The sequence below is a fragment of the Eulemur rufifrons genome, chromosome 27, assembly GCF_041146395.1.
Source record: "Eulemur rufifrons isolate Redbay chromosome 27, OSU_ERuf_1, whole genome shotgun sequence".
In the NCBI taxonomy this organism is placed as follows: domain Eukaryota; kingdom Metazoa; phylum Chordata; class Mammalia; order Primates; family Lemuridae; genus Eulemur; species Eulemur rufifrons.
Window position 1 is genome coordinate 4,658,517 of NC_091009.1, and position 15,989 is coordinate 4,674,505.

The 15,989-nt window shown below is 34.6% G+C and overlaps 1 pseudogene; it reads right to left on the reverse strand.

Moving 5' to 3' along the window:
* Window positions 1–309: 309 nt before the first annotated feature.
* LOC138375836 (60S ribosome subunit biogenesis protein NIP7 homolog) lies at window positions 310–854 on the reverse strand (annotated as a pseudogene).
* Window positions 855–15,989: the final 15,135 nt, after the last annotated feature.

Here is a 15,989-nt window from a genome sequence, read left to right on the forward strand (position 1 = left end):
AGTGTTATTACAGATAATACTAATAAAACACACTTCCAACAATTTAGAACCTATTTCTCAGAACAGGAAGTCCTCTGATTCAAATATAAAACAGAGTAAGTATCCTATTTAGTCAAAACATGAAGATATGAAACTCTAGTTTTGAGCCATTTCTGTACAATAAGAATCCAGGCTGCCTTTTTCAGTGATAGAATTCCCTGAAGAGGTCACAGTGTTGGCAAAATTCAACACGATGGTAAAGTCTACATAAACACAGGAAACAAAGCCTGGAACTTCCACACAGCCATAAATACTTTCAATGACTTCGTTTTAAGTCAACGTCTCTTCATGCTACACATATTTCACAATGTCTGCTTGATGAAATACCACAATTGCCATGGATTCTACTTTCCTGCAGTCTTATGTAGATTTTGCTGCCACCCTAAAACCCAAAGGGATGTCTGTCATGGGGTAGAACACACTGTCTGGTACTGAGAAGTATTTTCAATGATTCCGCCCAGACCAGATTTCAACACGTGGTTTTGGTACAAGAAGGACTGCTCTGCTCCAGGCTTTATCCACACTTTATACTTGGCATAGGGTACCAGGTAATCCAGAACTGTGATGTGCAACCAAAATTACTGGTCTTAGTGAAGTTTCTGAAGAAGGTCCCTAGAGACACCTGCTTGTCCGGTGACAGGAAGTCACCGGAAGAAATTAGCAATGAGCTTCAGGATTTCTACACCTTGATCATTGTGTAGCCTGAAACAGTAGGTGCCATAGGACCTGTTAACTGACAGCTAAAGATTCTCCCCAGTGTATTTTGCAATCTTCTCCAGCATTACACCAGTCTCCTCTTCAGTCAAAGGCCACATTTTCCTCCTGGGTTGGAACACTGGGTAATTGTGCCCGAGTAGCCAGAAACAGAAGTCCCCTCTGAATTTTACAGTCCAGGATTGATTCACATATTCACTAGTCTATGTAATATTCACCAAATATTCCTGATCCATGATAATTTTAAAATAGGATTTTTTTTTTTTTAAAAAGAAAGGCTATTATGTGTAACCATACCTTAGGTAAAGGCTTTGTATCTCCAAGCTGGATAATGATAGTTTTGCGAAAGCCTGCAGAGAGTCCTTTCAATCATAAGATCTATCATCATTATTATTACTATGATATATTGTTTTAGCATAAAAGTGGTAGAGAAATCATTTTTTAGTTTTCTTAAAATGTGTAGTCTATATGTGTTCTGCTTAAAAAAACTGCCCTAAAACTTTGTGGCATAAAGCAACAAACATTTTAACACATCTCATAATTTTATGGGTCAGAAATTCAGGCATGGATCATCTGGACCATTCTTCTGTTTTACCCAGTATCAACATGGATTGCTCAGTATTATTTGGCAGGCAGCTTGCTGGTCTGGAGTTTTCAAGATGTTCATTCCTGGTATATTGAGAGGATGGTTGGAAGGCTGGGCTCAGTTGTACCCATCATACTCCCCATGTAGTCTGAGGACGTCTCCAAGCAGTCTATTGAGCAGGGTAGTCAAACTTTTACAGGGTAGCTCAGGGCTCTAAGAATGAATGTTTCAAGGAGTCCTGGTGAAAAGCTATCAGGTGACATATAACCTAGCCTTGGAAGGCCTAGAACATCACTTCCACTACATTTAATTGGTCAGGCAAGTCTTTAAAACCAGTTCATAATCAGTGATGGGGAGGGGGTGGAATTAGAATCTACCTCTCAATGGGAGAAGTAGCAAACACTTTGTGGCCACCTTTATTTTACCACAGCAGTTTTTGCAGAATATAATTTAATAGATTCATAAAGAACTAAGAAGTTGTGCAACACTGGCTGGGAATTTTGAATTTGGTTTTGGGCAGTCAAGCAGTCTGAAAATCCCAGCTCTCGCATTTCTAGCTCTGTGATTTTAGGGTACATCGCTGTTCAGCTTTCTTATCATGGGACTCAGATGCCCACCTCAGATGTTTGGTTTTTATATCAAAAGTAATAATGCTTATTCTTAGCCTAATTCTTTGCCAAGTAGAAGTAGAAGAGAGAAGACTTCTACATTTAATCACATTTTTCTGATATTTGATAACCTTTTGATTTAGCAGATTTTAGACATATTTGGAAAAATTAAAAAACAAGCAGATATCAATATATGGAGTTCTCAAATTATGGATTATATATTTTCTCTCAACATTGGTTTCCTTAATTTAATGGAGTTTAATTTTTGTTATGCAATGTTAAGTAATAATTGTATTTTAGTGACATGTTATGTTTTAAAATTCACCAAGTGCCTTCATAAATATATCATCAACCCTTGCAATGAAAATTTAAAATAGAGTGGTTACTATTTCCTTTTTTACCAGATATAGAAATTAAAATTCAAGAGAAACTAATTTACTTTTTGAAGTTCACATTGAGAAGGCACATTCAGGTCTCAAACTCAAGTTGGAAGTCACTAGGAAGAACAGAGTCACTATGAAGAACAGAATATTTTTGACGTGTCATTTACTAAGCAACTTAAATGTGTGTGAAGGAAAGAAGAGATCCTAATGTGTTATGAAACATCCAGTAATATAAACACTGAAAACTGTTAGATTTATAAAAATATAATGAGTTAATCATATGAAAGAATATAATATTAGCTAATTATGACTATTCCTTAGATTATATTCAGCTCATTTATAATTAAATGCCTTCTATGTGCCTAATTCTACACTTACAGCATCTAAAAAGAATCTAAAGACATTCTACCATAAGAAAAAATAATTTGGAAGTTCAGAAGTGATTTAGTTCTCATTATCATTCTGGTGGTGCAGAGTAGTAATAATAGCACTGAGAAGCATTACTTTTACATTAGCATAATTTTCTTCTTGATGCCACCATTATGGTTTTCTTAGGCTGACAAATGACTGGTGCCCACTGTCACACCTGCTACCCTTTCCATGAGAGCAGACAATATTATACTATTGAGCTCCTAGAAAGGTTAGTTTGTATTTTATGCAATCGCAAATGACATGTTAGAAGAGCTTATAGATGGCTGACTTACTGTGATTACTGTTTGCTAGAAATTATGCAAATATATATAAAAGCAAAGTTTGTGAAATATGAAATTAAGCTAAACTTGATTTAGCCTAGTATTAATGCTATAACTCAAAGTGCAAATAAAACACCAACATAATAAAATACAAATCTCAATGTAAACATTATTTCACAGCACAAATAGAATACTTAATGTAACATTTTACTGTAGCAGTGTTTTATTTGGTATTATTGTTGAGGTGTTCTGAAACACATTAAAATCCAATCTTGGATGTTGCATAATTTGAAAATGATGCTGTTCTATTTTTTCTCTAAGATCACTGCATACAAATATGCTAGAGGCCAAATATTTTATTTGCCATTATCATTTTAAAAAGAATCTCTTGATTCCCCTAAGCATACATTTCTATAATTTAATTTATATTCTAGTAAAAACAATGTCTCAATTATTCAGAATATTTTAATATTTCAATCTTTGTTTTGAGGGAAATTTTTCTAAAGCCAAATTTTCTGAATAGTGTCATCACTAAGCCATATTTCTATTCATTCTTACCTTTGATACTTTCTCTACTTCTTTCTTGGTACGATAATAGGGATGAAGTACCCAAAGTACTTTGAAGAAAAATTGGGAAGCATTTATGTTGCCAAATTCCAAAGAATTGAATTCTTACTAATGGATAAAACTTTGTACTTTGACAGATGTGAATATATGATCATCACCGTATTGATTGATATTAATAAGACTATAATAAAATATCTAAATGATATTTTATAATGTTATACTACATTATAAGATTTATTTTCAAAAATTATAACCCTGAGGCCGGGCGCGGTGGCTCACGCCTGTAATCCTAGCACTCTGGGAGGCCGAGGCGGGTGGATCGCTCGAGGTCAGGAGTTCGAGACCAGCCTGAGCAAGAGCGAGACCCCGTCTCTACTAAAAATAGAAAGAAATTATATGGACAACTAAAAATATATAGAGAAAAAATTAGCCGGGCATGGTGGCGCATGTCTGTAGTCCCAGCTACTCGGGAGGCTGAGGCAGTAGGATCGCTTAAGCCCAGGAGTTTGAGGTTGCTGTGAGCTAGGCTGACGCCACGGCACTCACTCTAGCCGGGGCAACAAAGTGAGACTCTGTCTCAAAAAAAAAAAAATTATAACCCTGAATAAAAATGATCACATATATGTGGGAATATTTTATATGTACTCTTATATTTACATATATGGCATTACAAGTATATAACAAATGTGTATGTATGTGTATTACAGACTCACTTCTGAGAAAACTAATGTTTAAATGTATTAATGCATGAAAGAGGCAATAATTCTATGTTTTTATGCTTTTATGAATAAAAACTTAAGCATTTTCATATAGAAATGCAATTCATAAGCATATTACAGGAATATAGTTCATTAAATATGTTAATATTGCTTTAAATATTATACAGAATTTTATGTGAAGAATAGAAGCACTACTTTATATTAATTTTAACTCTATTAACATGCATCTTTGCAGGATGCAGTTTTTAAAACCAAAACTCAAAATACTTGAGCAATGTATTTGTAAATTTGGTTATTAGACTATCAGTATTTAAAATCAACCATAAAATCATTGGTGGCTATGAGAGAGGCAGCAATGTATTCAGCTTGTTTACTATTCTTCCGAGGCATCCAGTTAAGCCAAGTAGCCCAGCTGAATTTGCAGTAAGAGAAAAAAGGTCATGTGACTAAGTTCCATCCATTGGGATAGAAAGGGCAAAGTGTTTGCCACTCCCAGGCCTATCCCATAAAGGCCTTCCATATATGATTTTCCATGCTATTGCCTTTTGCCAGCATGCTGTTCAAAGACATAATGATGCTGGAGGCTGAGTATTGAGATGGCAGAGCCCAATGTTGAGAACTGAGTTATATCACCAAACAGGGGAGACATGACTGCTAGTAAGAAACAACATGTTTTATTTTGTAAAGAAATGGTTTGAAACATTATACATTTGTGTGTGTCTGTGTGTTCATGTGTGTACCTGCATGTATATATGATAACTAGCATTGAGCTTATTAAGTTGGTGCAATAATAATTATGGTTTTGGACCCTGAATTTTAAATCATTATAACTAAGCTCAAACACATCTTTGTTAATAAAAATAGGAACCATTACAATCAACATATTTTTCCCAACGAGAAATAAGTTTGTTTATTTCTGTAGCATAAAAACCTGTGCTTCAGGATTCGACGAACTTTTTGAAAGCATTTTCTGCATCCTGCTGGTCATGGAAGCATTTTCCCTGCAAACAGTTGTGGAGATGTTTGAAGAAGTGGTAGTCAGTTGGCAAGAGGTCAGGTGACTATGGAGGATGAGGCAAAACTTCGTAGCCCAATTCGTTCAACTTTTCAAGTGTTCGTTGTGTGACGTGTGATCAGGAGTTCTTGTGGAGAAGAATTGGGTCCTTTCTGTTGACCAATGCCAGCTGCAGGCATTCCAGTTTTCAGTGAATCTTATCAATTTGCTGAGCATACTTCTCAGATGTAATGTTTTCACCAGGATTCAGACAGCTGTAGTGGATCAGACCATCAGCAAACCACCAAACAGTGACCATGAACTTTTTGGTGCAAGTTTGGCTTTGGGAAGTGCTTTGGAGATTCTTCTCCTTAGTGCAGCTGCTGAGCTGATCATTGATGGTTTTTGTATAAAATCCACTTTTTGTTTGCACATCACAATCCAATGGAGAAATGGTTCATTTTTGTTGCATACAATAAGAGAAGACAACACTTTAAAACAATTTTTTTGATTTTCAGTTGGCTCAAGAGGCACCCACTTATAGAGCTTTTTCATCTTTCCAATTTGCTTTAAGTGCAGAACGACCATGGAATGGTTGATGTTGAGTTCTTTGGCAACTTCTTGTGGAGTTGTAAGAGGATCAACATTGATGATTGCTCTCAATTGATCATCAACTTCTGATGGCCAGCCACTGTGCTCCTCATCTTCAAGGTTCTCGTCTCCTTTGCAAAACTTCTTGAACCACCACTGATCTGTATGTTTGTTACCAGTTCCTGGGCCAAACGTGCTGCTGATGTTGTGAGTTGTCTTCATTGCTTTATGACCCATTTTGAACTTGAATAAGAAAAACACTTGAATTTGCTTTTTGTCTAACATTATTCCCATAGTCTAAAATAAATATAAAATAAACAGCAAGTAATAAGTCCTTAGCAAAAAAAAAAAAAGCAGAAAATATGTCTTAAAATGATGTATAACCTAACCACATTTAATAATGTATTCCAATATCAAATGGCAAATGACAACAATGCTAAAATCGTGATTACTTTTGCACCAACCTTAATAACTTATATATGTGGACTAAGAAAAAATCTACAAGTAAATAAACTTTTGAAAGTTATTAAAAATGAGACTGTTTTCTGACTATAATTTTCTTACCTTCTTGTTTTAAAAAATATATATATTTTTTGCTTACACTGTCTATTGTTACAATATGGGCAGGTTCTTCATTCATGTCTCTATTTTGGGACAACTTGTTCCATAAAATCTTTGACCCATTTCTGATTAAGATGGAAGATTTAATCCATGAGGGCAAAGCTGCTTGACCCTTGAAAACTTAGTTAGTGTAAGTCACCAAATAAACAAACTAAAGGAGAAAAATCATATTGTCATCTCAACAGATGCAGAATATGTATTTCACAAAATTCAATTTCCATTCATGATAATACTTACCAAAGCTATAGATAGAAAGGCACTTCTTTAACCTGATAAAGGATATCTACAAAAAGAATAAAAAAAGTTACAGAAAATTAATAGTAAAAGACTGAATGTCTTCTCCATAACATCAGGAACAAAGTAAGGGTGTCCCCTCTCAGCACTCATGTACAACACCATACTTGAAATTTTAGCTTGTGAAAAAAGCAAGACAAGAAATAAAAATAATGCAGGATAGAGAGAAAGACATATTTTATCATGACATGATTATTTACATATAAAATATAAAATAATCTACAAAAAACTAGAACCAATACATTAGTTAGTAAGATAAAAAGTGTAATCATATTTCTATACACTAATAAGATTTTATAATTTGATATTAAAGAGACAATATCATTTATTATAGCATCGAAAATTAAATAAATAGGTACAAGTCAAGTAAAACCTGTGTACTACAAAACACTGAAGAAAGAAATAAAAGAACTCCATTAATTTTATGGAAAGATATGCTATAGTTTTGTTTCAAAATACTCTATATTAACAAGATGTCAGTTATTTTTTTAATTAATCTATAGATTCAATACAATTCCATTAAAAAATATATTTTTTGTAGACCACAACAAGCTGATTCTAAAATGTATGTATAGATTGATTTTGTAACTTGAAATTTTGCTGAATTTATTTATTAATTCCAGAAGTGTCTCAGTGGAGTCTTTGGGGTTTTCTAGATATAAGCTTATATTGTCAGCAAAAAGTGATAGTTTCATCTCTTCCCTGATTTGGATACCCTTTATTTCTTTCTCTTTTCTGATTGGTCTGGCTAGTACTTCCAGCACTATGTTAAATAGAAGTGATGACAGTTGGCACCCTTGTCTTGTTCCAGTCTTAGGGGGAATGCTTTCAACTTTTCCCCATTCCATATGATGTTGGCTGTGGGTTTGTCACATATGGTTTTTATAATTTTGAGGTATTTTCCTTCTATGCCTAGTTAGTTGAGGGTTTTTATCACGAGAGGTGCTGGATTTCACTGAATGCTTTTTCTGCATCTATTGAGATGATTATATGGACTTTGGTTTTTCTTCTGTTTATGTGATGAATCACATGTATAGATTTACATATGTTGAACCATCCTTGCATCCCTGGGATGAAGTCCACTTGCTCATGGTGGATTATTTTTTCTTATGTACTGTTGAATTTGGTCTGCTAGGAATAGCAACGAAATCTTAATCAAAAAGAACAAATCCTGATGCATCACATTATGAGACTTCAAACTATAGTACAAGGCCATACTAACCAAAACAGCATGATATTGACACAAAAATGGAGACATAGACCAATGTAACAGAACAGAGAACCTAGTTATAAAACCATCCACATATAGCCAGCTGAGCTTTGAAAAAATAGACAATAATATACACTGGGGAAAAGAACCCACTACAATAAATGGTGCTGGGAAAATTCAATAGCCACATGCAGAAGAATGAAACAAGATTTATATCTCTCATGACTTACAAACGTTAATTCAAGATGGATAAAAGACTTAAATGTGAGGCATGAAACCATAAGAATTCTAGAAGGAAATGTAGGAAAAACTTCCATAGAGATGAAAATTGCATCTCTGAAATTTTGCCCATTGATCATTTTTTGCTTACAGGAGCCATAAAAATGACATTCAAACTTAGGTAGCATTTCAGCCAGCCCTAAACTCTTCAAGATAGTTATGTGTGTCTGGGTGCAAATGTACATGTTTACAGATTATTCCCTACCTCAGCACAGGGTAGAAATTTGATACATGTTTGCTGAATTATGTTTTTACATTAATTTGAAAATGTCAAGAAACATTATTCAAAGAAACATTTAGACTGGATACAAAAAATAATGAAAACAGAAGATGTGGCAGGGCTACTTTATCCCCATCGTTTTTCCTCTCTTTGCTTATAAACTCACAAACTATCAAGGTGGCATATACATACTCAAATTGCACTCCTGTGGGCAAATCCAATTCCATCACCATTTTGAATATGGCCCCAGGCAGCTAAGGACCTTCTTATACTGTCCCCAAAATCAAATACAATTTTCTAATGAAAAAACAAAAAGCCTAACTAATTAATCCCTAAGTAATTTTGGAAAATTTTTAACTTCTAAGATAAAATCCAAATGAACTCCCTAAGCAATTTCAAAGGCAGGAGGTTGTTGAGAGTATATCAACCAGTATAATTATAAAACAAATAATCAAACAGAAAAGTTGGCTCAATTAAGTGATTGCTTGGAGGGTAACACATTCTTAGCATATGACATATTTAAGCTTCAATTCAACATAAGAATTTCTTTTTAGCCCTAATTTTGTACAAATAATATATGCAAGAGAGGAAATAAAAGCTAACAGTTATTTTAAACATTACTTCAGGTATTCATTTTTATAAAAACAAAGAGACCATTTTTTAATTCAAAAATACAATATGTATGATATGCCTCTGGGGAAGAAAATATGTAAGCCAATATGACATATCTATAATTTTCCCAATATGAGGAGTCAGATGTAGTTTTTATTTTCATTTATTCAGGAAATATATTCCAAGGAAGGTACTACTTATTAAGGTTACAAAGATAAATAACAGACAATATTTGTTCTAATTTCTACAATAGGATACTAATGGAACCTAAGACAGACTAAGAGTGAGCAATAATAAACATTTCCTTGAAGGAGATCAAATGTGAACTGTACAACTGTCTCTCTAAAGAAAAGTAGAGATCACACAGCTGGGTAAAGGGGTTAAGGGCATTCCTAGGAATGATAGTTGCCTTAACTAAAGTATACAGACTGAATGCCATCGTATTATTAAAAAAAATTTAGTATTGCACCCATGATTATATCCTTGTAATATATTTTTCAAAGTAAACTTAATGAGTCAAAGAATTATACAAATATTTTAAGCATTTTCATGCTTAATGTCACAATATGTACAATGACTATATAACTTCACATTACACCTAAAAAATCATATCTTCCAGACACGCACTTACATGATGTACTGTTATTAAAGAAAACTAAAAATTTGGAAATAAAGGAGAAATAAATAGAAATTCTTTCTATATGCTTGTAGTTATTGACGTTGAATTGACAATTTATTTACATTTTAAAAGCCATAATTTCAACCTAGCATTTAATATGTAATATGTATCTTGTCACCCCACCAACATTTTAATTCAATAGTCTTATTGTAGGACCTGTGCATCTACATTTTGAAAAAAGTACTTGGATAATTTAGATATGGACTTCTATTTTACAATAATTACCTTCAAGAGTTCTACTTTTACATTCCCAGGCAAACCTTCTATACTAGTGCAATGGTGTACTGTCAAAAAGAATCACAAGTTATACCTAACACCAGATTTACCTATGATTGACAAAACTTTAAAGCAAGTAGCCACTGCCCTTGGCTATTGGAAGAGATTTAAAAAGCCTCTCATACCCCCAAGGCAAGACCTGATATCCTTATCTGCACACTTTCTGACATTTATACACAGAGCACATATGCTATGGCACCTTCTGAAGCAGGCAAACACAGCCTTCCTCCACACGACTATTCCTTTTCCGTGAGGATGGGAGAAGGTGCCTGTGCTAGCATTAGCATCTGGGGATCCAAAGTAGTTAGATGCAGCTTCCTGAGGGTCCACTTTTTTGTACTGGGATGCATTTTGGGAACATGAACAATCTATGTCATCCAAGATAGCCCATGGGAGCCACTTAACGTTGGAGTCTTGAAGGTTTTATACAGAATTCATCATGTATTTCAAGAACCTAAATACCTAAGTTTTCATTCCAACATTGCTATGGTTTATAAATCCAGAAATTGCCAGTTTATTTATAATAAGGAATCTAGACATATGAGGTATATCCTGCTAAAACTATTCTTAGATAAGAACTTTGTACTTGGTCCTGGGTTATCTTCCAGCTAAGTGAATCTCAACAATGTTTAAAGGGGCACCAAGTCAAGTCAAAACTGCCTCTGGCACAGACAATAGTAGAATGTCACTCATCTTTTTATTTTCAATACCTAATGGTAGAGGGAAGGAAAACTATAATGCTTGCAGGTCTCAGAGTTTAGCAAATATTATGTATCATTTAATACACATATTTTAAAAGTTCTTGTATATGTTTATTTTTATTTATTCTTTTTGTTCCTTTATTTTTTTTTATATATTCATGGGGTCCAAGTGCAACTTTGCTATATTGATATTAATATATTGCATGGTGGTGAGGTCAGGTCCTTCAGTACAGTCATCATTGGAGCAATGCGCATTGTACCCACAACGCACCTCCCATCATCTACCCCCTCCGAGTTTCCATTGTCATCATTCCACACTTTGCTTACATGTGTACACATTATTATTTAGCTCCCACTTATAAGTGAGAACATGCTGTATTTGTTTTTCTGTGTCTGAATTGTTTCACTTAAGATAATGGCCTCCAGGTCCATCCGTGTGGTTGCTTGATTTTCAATGAATGCTATTTCCATATGTGCTCATAAGTGTTGATCAATTATTTCCCATTTAATGGTGAGTACATGTGGTGTTTGTTTTTCCATTCTTGTTATACCTCACTTAGAAGAATGGTCTGTAGTTCCATCCAGGTTGATACAAGAGGTAATTAGTGCACCATATTTTTATGGCCGAGTAGTACTCCGTGGTATATATATAGCACATTTTATTAGTCCACTCATATATTGATGAGTACTTGGGTTGTTTCCACATCTTTGCACTTGTGAATTGTGCTGCTATAAACATTTGAGTGCAGATATCTTTTTTCCCCTTTGGGCAAATACCCAGTAGTGGGATTGCTGGATCAAATGGTAGTTCTACTTTTAGTTCTTTGAGGTATCTTCATACTGCTTTCCATAGAAGTTGTGCTAGTTGGCAGTCCCACCAACAGTGTATGAGTTCTTATCTCTACATTTCCATAACAGCATCTGTTGGTTTGGGATTTTTTTTTTTGATAAAAGCCATTCTCACTGGAGTTAAGTGATTACCTCATTGTGGCTTTGATTTGTATTTCCCTTATGATTAGAGATGTTGACCATTTTTTCATATGTTTGTTGGCCAGTAGTCTGTGTATAAAATCATTGTACATGAATCAGTAGCATTCGTATACACCAACAGTCAAGCTGAGAACCAAATCAAAGACTCAGTACCTTTTACAATCGTGTTAGGTCTGGTGAAGGGTAAACATGTGGCAAGGAGATGGCTAAGGGTGAAGAGCAGGAACTGAATTGTAGCTAGGAACCAAGTTGTGGCTAGGAACTCTTCCCTGGTGGGAACATACATGGTAAAAGTATCTAGTAACTTAGAGCTCATTGCTATCTAATTAGCATAACATGTGTGAAGCTTCATGGAGTATTCTAAAAAAGAGGCATGAGAAGAAAGGAAAACTGCTATATAACCTACCCTTTTATGTAACCTGTCATGTGATCTGTTATATAACACCAACCTGTCAATAACCCCCAAAGGCAGGAAATGGCAACCAATCCTGCCAGGGGAAAGGTGGGACAAACTAGTGGGCTTATAAAGGGCAACATGTACTCAGCCTCCAGTGTCTTTCTCTACTCCTGGAGACTGACCTGTTCCACTCTGTCTGGAATGTATTTTCCCTTTGTGTAGTTTCATTCACTTTCCTTCTTTCTTTTATGTGATAAACTGTTTGTCTTAAGTTGCTCTGTGTTTGGGATCACTTGGTCATCAGCTCAACTTGGTACCAGTACACATTCTTCACACTGGGAACTGGGGTGCCAGGGAACATCCTCACAGACTAACCTAAAAATAGCAACAAATAAAATAAAATACCTACGAATATATTTAACTAATGGGGTGAAAGACCTCTATAGGAAGAACTATGAAACACTGAGGAAGGAAATAGCAGAGGATGTAAATAGATGGAAAACCATACCTTGCTCATGGATTGGCAGAGTTAACATTGTTAAAATGTCTATACTACCCAAAGTGATCTCCAGATTCAATACAATCCCTATTAAAATGCCAACCTCATTTTTCACAGATCTAGAAAAAATAATTCTGTGCTTCATATGGAACCAGAAAAGACCCCATATGGCCAAAGCAACATTAAGCAAAAAGAATAAATTGGGAGGCAACAATATACCAGATTTCAAGGTATACTACAGGCTATAGTAACCAAAACAGCATGGTACTGGCATAAGAACAGAGACATAGACCAACATATCAGAACAGAAAACTGAGACATAAAACCATCCTCATATTGCCATCTGATCTTTGACAAAGCAGATAAAAATATACACTGGGGAAAAGAATCCCTATTCAATAAGTGGTGCTGGGTAAATTGGATAGCCACATGTAGTAGGCTGAAACAGGATCCATACCTCTCACCACTCACAAAAATCAACAATGAGGAATAACAGACTTCAACCTAAAGCATGAAACTATAAGAATTCTAGAAGAAAATGTTGGAAAACTCCTCTAGATATTAGCCTAGGCAAAGAATTTATGAAGAAGGCCCCAAAAGTAATTATGGCAACAGCAAAAAAAAATTAATGGGACCTGATCAAATTAAAAAGCTTCTGCACAGCCCAGACAACAATCATTAGAGCAAATAGACAACCTAAAGATTGGGAGAAAATATTTGCATACTATATAGCCAAAAAAGGGCTGATAAGTAGGATATATAAAGAACTCAAGCAAATCAGCAAGAAAAAAATCAAACAACCCTATTAAAAAGTGGGCAAAAGACATGAACAGAAACTTTTCAAAAGAAGACTAATGGCCAACAAACATATGAAAAAAAATGCTCAACTTCTCTAATCATCAGGGAAATGATTTTTAATTTATAAAACAATGGTTTCTTTAGAAAAAGATAAGTGTTTCTTTAAAAAAGTGTTGTTATTTTAAACATAATTGAGTAAATATACAATTTTCCAGTAAGTGATCCTGTGTTTATCATCCTTTGACACTGAATATGTTCATATAGCACACGTATCCATTTTCTATTGCTGCATAGCAAATTGCCAAATTCTTAGTGACTTAAAACAAATCTATTTATCATTTCAAATTCTGGATGGGTTAGAGATTTGGTCACAACTTAACTGGATTTTCTTCTCAGGGATCAAAAAATTGCAATGAATGGGTTGGCTGAGGCTGCAGTTTCATCGGAGTCTCTCAGTGTCCTCTTCCAAGTTCATTTGGTTGTTGGCAGAATTTATTTCCTTGAAGTTGTGGAACTTACGGCATCTTTGTTTTTCAGGACCATCGGGAAAGAGATAGTCTCTGCTCTTTTCTAGATCTTCTTTCAAAGGGTAACCAGTTAGGCCTACCCAGTAAAATCTTCCTTTTGATTAACTTAGAGTCCACTGATTAAGGACATTATTTGTGCAAAATCCCTTCACCTTTGCCGTATTAACTTGGTTAGAAGCAAGTTGTAAGTCTCACCCACACTAAACTGTTGGAATTATACACACACATTGAAAGAAGGAGAAAGGATTCACAAGGATATCTTAGAATTCTGACTACCATAATGAATATTCAAGTTTGGGAAACATCACCTTACTTTCAAATATTTAAACAGAGATAGTGAAATACTAAATAAAATAATCCCTTTTTTCTTATAATATATGTATGTTAATGTACTTATTTCAAATTCCTGAAAAGAAAATGAAAATGAAAGAAGAATAAACTTTGGCAATAAATGGCCCCCAATATATATTTGAAGTTTATGTATCAGTACACATAAATATTTAGCTAACATGCAAGTTGGCTTTTTTAAGGTAGTTTTTCCAACTTTTAATAGAATTTCTTTTTCACTAAGGGAAAACAAAAACATATTTTTTGATTTGATTGCTAGAAACATTCCTGTCATTTTAGCACCCTGTATAAACATAAAATTCTATTTAGCACTCTGTTTTTGTATAAAATAATATATTGGAATATGTACTCTTAGTTTCATGAATTGAATAATATAGCTATATTATGTCTAAAAAGTATGTAATGAAATGGTCTTATTATTTCTAATAAGTAGGTGAATATAAGGGCATGATTAATTCAAATAATGGCAATAATCTAGTCATTATGATGACTTCAAAAGTAGTACATTTCTGCATACTAATACAGGCACTAACCATTTTTTGGTGACCAGTCTTTAAATAAAATATACATTTATATAAAATGATCAGATTAACCAAATGTAACAAACTAGTTCACCATATATTTTTACAAATAAATTACTGTTTTCTGTAATATGAGTTAAATTTCTTAGAAATCTCTGTAATGAAGTTGGAATTGTGTTCAAAGAGCAGGAAATGAATAAACAAGAGAGAAGAGACAAAGATACTCCCTACCAATTTTCTATTGTCAGTTGTTTTCAGGGCAGGTGGAGCATAAATTACTAAGTACAGAATGATGGTGAGAATAGAAAACAAGAGTATAATGCCTTCCTCTTGCCAATTTGGAATCAAAACTCATCTGATTTCATGATGGCAAGTCCTATTTTCAAGACATAGAAAGATTCCTGAAATATGAATTGTGACAGAATAGCTCAGCTGACTTGGTCTTGCATCGAGATGTCTTCTGTGATATTTACCCTTTCCTGACCTAACAATGGCACCACTCTATATAGAGGAGAATGGTTGAGGAATTGAGTGGCTAAAACAAAAGTTCCCCCAAACACCGCAACAAAGAATCCAGAGAGTATCTGTGCTGTATATGCTCTGGATGAATCAGCTGCCTCCCCTCCTCCTGCCATGATTGTTTTTTCTTTGGCATTGGCCCCATGACTGTATGATCTTTGTTTCTGTGCATTGAAATCAGAACCTCTGTCTCAATGAGTTGACCATATTTCAAAATAATTTCAGACATGGTCTCCTGTTAAGTTCCATGTCTGAGTTTACAGCAACCACCCCTGAAGGATTCCTACTGGCACCTTTACAAAGACCGATGGTCTATCTCAGCTCTGCTTTGCTCCATACTGGGCTGCCACCATGAATATCTAGTCATCTTGTTCTTCTTCCCCACTTTGTGTGCAGCAATACTTGTGTCTGTCCTTGAGGTTACTCACTCTGCTCTACTTTAAGTCATCTTGTTTTTATTTATCTTCCATGGAGCGGGGCTAAGGTATCTTAGTGAGGGTTTTAAATAATTTTTTGCCCTCATGGTTATAAAAATTTATTCCAGGAAATAATGTTTGAACTGGGAACCAGCTCTAGCTCAAGGCATTTCCCCACCTCAGAGGGGA